At 43.8% G+C, this 4,941-nt stretch overlaps 1 pseudogene; it reads right to left on the minus strand.

Moving 5' to 3' along the window:
* Positions 1-288: 288 nt before the first annotated feature.
* On the minus strand, positions 289-4,250 carry LOC116271795 (annotated as a pseudogene).
* Positions 4,251-4,941: the final 691 nt, after the last annotated feature.

Raw genomic sequence — 4,941 nt, forward strand, 5'->3', positions numbered from 1 at the left:
AACAACTGGACGATACTGAGGACTGATTCCTGATGAGTCATTAGGAATGTCAGTAGGTTCTCTTTTCAGTAGGTGGCTTAGCACCCTTCTGGAGAACGGAGTAGGAGTCTGGGGCTGGAGGCTGAAGACCAACATCCATCAAAGTTTACCTTCTTTTCAGTAATGCTCTTTTTCTTATTTCAACAGCAAGAAACCTGAAATCCAGGGATGTCATTTAAGAAACCCCTCTGACTGCAACCTGAAAACGTCTCCCAAGCGAGACTGGGGGTGGAGATGATGACTTCAAATTCAGTGGGCCTCTTGTTCGATAGGGGAGAAGCCAGAGAAGAATCTGGTGTTGCCGGCCAGTTTGTTTCTCTTTCTTCTCTGGAGCCTTGTTTTCTTGGTATTCTGTTGCTACATGTTTCAACTCTGGGAGGTCAAAAGGGGGTAGGGGAACTGGAGCAGTCTTCTTTGACAGCACCTGCTCCACGTTACACATCTCTTTCCGGATCCTGCTATTGGGGGTGGCACACACGGGGTTAAAGAAGCTCAGTCCTGGGATCCCCTCAGTAAGATACTCCAGTTTGAAGGAGCCTTCAGAATCCTGGGCCCATTCAATGGTGCACAAGCTATCCTTGCCTTGCTGGCGGTCCTGACACTTTGTGGGGTCACAGCTACAGTCCACACCACAGTCTGAATTTTGCTTCCTCCACCCACACCAACCCTTGCAGGAACACCCTTGGATTTTCTTCCTGGACACCTTAACTAATTTTTTGGCTTCCATTACTCATCATCCCCCTCATCACCATCACCATCACCATCCTCATGCTCATTCACAGAATGCTTTGAACAATATTTTAGATCCTCGATGACCATTCTTTGCTCCAGGAAGTTTAACAGGAGGTTTAGGCTTAGGTGGGACATATTCAAAAGAAGAGTCTGGAGATAGAAGAGTATCCTTAGGAAGATATTTCTGTCTACTGGCTACCTGGAGAAGGGTCAGGGGTCAGTTTTTGCTTCATGATTTCATTCTCTTAAAAACTGCTGATTTTGCTCACACATGACTTGCTTCTTCTCAAGTTCTTCATCCTGACACTTCAGTGTGCTCAGTAGCTGCTGTTCCTTCTCACTGACTGATTCCTCTAACTGCTTCTCTGCAATTTGGCTCTGCTGCAGCTGGCCGAGAAGGTACAACCCCTTCTCTTGGTGCTGTTTCTCCATTCTGACCAGCTCAGCTTATAACTGTCTCCAACTCAGCAAAATGATTTTATTCCTCAAACAGCATCTTCTGCACGTCAGCACAGCTGACCTTGCTTTGTTTCAGGCTGCTTTCAAGTTTGCTGACCTGTATTTTGGAGGAGACCAGCTCTCAAATCAAATATTTCAGGGCACAGTTGGCTTCCAGAATGGTGTCAATATTCTCCCAACATTGTTTTGGCCTATCTTCACTTTCTGTATCCAGCAGCTTCTGCTGTAGTTCAGCTATCTGAGAGCACTCCTGAGTTCCATTTCAGTCTCTAGGCTTTCAATCGGCTTTGTAATAGAATTTTCTGACTCCGAAACTTGACCACGCACTTCAGTAAGGGAGAATGTATGTCTCTGGAGTTTAGGAGGTGGATTCTCCCCAGATTCCTTTTTTTTTTCTTTGAGTTGAGCCACATCCCTGAACCAGGATCTTTCTATCTTCAAGGAGCCCATCAGATGGCGTTTGGCTTCCTGAGTAGTGACCATAGCCTCAATTTTGTTTCCAAGCCAATTCTTCACTCCAGTTGCAGTGCCTTCCACTCCATGGCTCTGAGTCTCTTTCTGCTTATCTGCGACTTCCCATTGTTTCTGGAGAGCATCCCTGAGACACTTGTTGGCAGCTGCTGCCTCCTCTGTTTTACATCTTAGCTCATTGGATTGTTTCTTGAAGTTTCTTTCAAATTTGAGAAGTTCATATTGCCTCTTACTGACTCATTCTTTTAACTGTATTACTTATTTGTCTTTTTTCTGCTTCCACTGTCTAAACTTCTCAGCATCCTCTTTCATTTGACACATTAACTGTACCCACTAGTTTTTCATCATCCGTATCTCCTGGTTCAGACTGGAGACAGTATGCTCTGTGGATTCTTTTAGTTTCAGAAGTTTGGACTGCTCAGTCGGTGTCTTCCTCAGATCAGCTATTTGATCCTCCAGCTCCTGGAGATATTTTCAGTGGCCACACTCAACTTGGCTTGGTTGACATCCTTCTTTGCTGTCTGAAGTTCAAGAACAAATTCTTCCTTTTCCTTTTGCAGATAAATGACTTCCAGTTCTAGTTTTTTTTATATTATGCTGGTATTGGAACTGAATGGGCTGTAGCTCGCAAATGTTCTGAGTCATCTTCCTAGCTAGGGCCTCTTTCAGTGCAGTGGCTTTATTCAACTCAACCAACTCCTTCGACATCTGAGCTTGACAGAAAGCATGCTGAGTGGTAAAAGCATCAGAATACCGGCTCCTCTCTGAACTGGTTTCCACTTGAGCTTCTTGTTCCACCACAGTATTAACGGCTGCAGCCATGCAAGCAGGACTTTCATCCGATAACTTGGTAATCAATTGCTTCAGGTTACAAATTATTTCTACATTTTATTTCAATTCCTGTCTTCCAAAGCCTCCACTAGCTTTTGAAGATCCAGTTTTCAGGCTGCATGCTGCCTTAGCTCTTCTAGCTTGGCGTTAATTTTTTTTTTTGAGACATTGTCTCACTCTGTCACCCAGGCTGGAATGCAGTGATGCAATCTTGGTTCACCGCAAGTTCCAACTCTTGGGTTCACACCATTCTTCTGCCTCAGCCCCCCGAGTAGCTGGGACTACAGGTGCCCGCCACCATGCCCCGTTAAATTTTTGTATTTGTAGTAGAGATGGGTTTTCACTATGTTAGGCAGGATGGTCGTGACCTCGTGATCCACCCACCTCGGCCTCCCAAAGTGCTGGGATTACAGGCATGAGCCACCGTGCCTGGTTGGTGTTCATTTTTTCATTCACTTGCTCTGTCAAAATGATCCTCTCCAACATCTGGGCTGTCTGACCAGCTGCCTCGCTCAGACCACGACTTAATCTTTTATTCTCCATCAGGGATTGTAGATTATCTGATGGTTATACATTTATAGATCCAGACAGGGTATGTCCATGTGCTTGTAGCAACAAGACTTGTAGCTGTTGTAGCTGTTTTACCCATTGCTTTAGATGATTAAGTTCAGTTGTCTGGGGATCAATATTAGCAACAGGTTGGTTCCTGGTTTTTCTTACTCTGTCATCATAGTGAGGGGTATTTAGTTTCTTCTGGATTGGAGCCAGCAGGACTCACACAGGCTATTATAAGAATATGGTTATTACCACTTAGAGAATCCTGAAGCAGTGGAGTGAACTTGGAATCGCTGTAGGACACAAAGTCATCCTTTTTGTCATCTTCAAGAGCACTGATTACATTTCCCAAGCATAGAAGGCCTCGATTAATATTAATACCCTTTTTTAGACAAACCCCTTCAGCCTTGGTTTTCTTCTGTCTTTCTGATTCAGCGAGGTCTACAAGATGCAGCTTGGAGTGAAAGCTGCTATTCTTGTCACTTTTCTTTCTCTGTTCTATGGAGATTGTAAAGATGGCATGAAATTGGGATGACTGGGAGTTCATAGCTGTGGAGGCCACAGAGTTGTTGCCCTGCTCCAAACAGGAAACAGTATCCAAGGCAACTAAAACAGTCTGCCCAGTGAGTCCCACAATCTTTATGCCTTCCTTAGGATCACCCCATATATTTATTTGAGCTTTCTTACAAGATGGGCATAGAAGATCCAAAATTTCTTCATTATAAATCTCTAAGTAAGACACGTTCAGAATAAATTCCAAATCACTCTTTTTATCAATTTCTTTGAAGAGCAGTTGTATTACCCTAGGAATAACCCCAACTGTTGGTTCATTCTCTTGCTCTGCAGTGTATGCACCTCCCATTGAATAGGTTTTTTTTCCAGAGCAAGTCTGCCCATAGGCCAGGACCATTGCATTATATCATTTAAATATGCCTTTTATGAGTGGTGCTACTGCTATATTGAAGACTTCTTCTTGTTCATTACAGGGGTCAAACACAAAATCATAGTTGAAGGATTTATCAATACCAACCACCACCTGAGTCTCCCTGGACATGAAGGAAAGGCATATCTGGCAGCCCTCGCTAATCTCTTTGGGGACCAGAGGACAACAACGCCGTGCCACTCTTACAGGAATTCCCTTCACCTCTTCCTTCATGATCCTATCTCAGCACTGCCTCAAACTAAACATCCTTTCCTGGTTCTCCCCAGTTCTCCCCTTACTACAGTTTCCTTATCCAGTCCACTGTTGATGGGGATCTAGGTTGATTTCATGTATTTGCTATTGTGAATAGTGCTGCAATAAACACATGAGTGCATGTGTTTCTTTGGTAGAAAAATATATATAATAAAGGTGGCCAAGAGCAGTAGCTCATGCCTGTAATCCCAGTACATTGGGAGGCTGAGGTGGGAGGATCCCTTGAACTCAGTTGTTCAAGACCAATCTGGCCCACATTGTGAAACTCTGTCTTTACTAAAAACACAAGAAAATTTAGCCAGGTTTGGTAGCACACACCTGTAATCCCAGCTATTCTGGTTGCTGAGGCAAAAGAATCCTTTGGACCTGGAAACAAGGCATTGCAGTAAGCTGAGATTGCACCACTACACTCCAGCCTGGGCGATGAAGTGAGGCTCTGTCAAAAAAGAAGAAAGAATGAACAGGCAACCTACAGAATGGGAGAAAATTTTTGCAGTCTACTCATCTGACAAAGGGCTAATATCCAGAACCTATAAAGAACTCAAACAAATTTACAAGAAAAAAACAAACAACCCCATCAAAAAGTGGGCAAAGGATATGAACAGACATTTCTCAAAAGAAGACATTCATAGAGCCAACAGACACATGAAAAAATGCTC

Source organism: Papio anubis, chromosome X, assembly GCF_008728515.1.
Source record: "Papio anubis isolate 15944 chromosome X, Panubis1.0, whole genome shotgun sequence".
NCBI classification, from domain to species: Eukaryota; Metazoa; Chordata; class Mammalia; order Primates; family Cercopithecidae; genus Papio; species Papio anubis.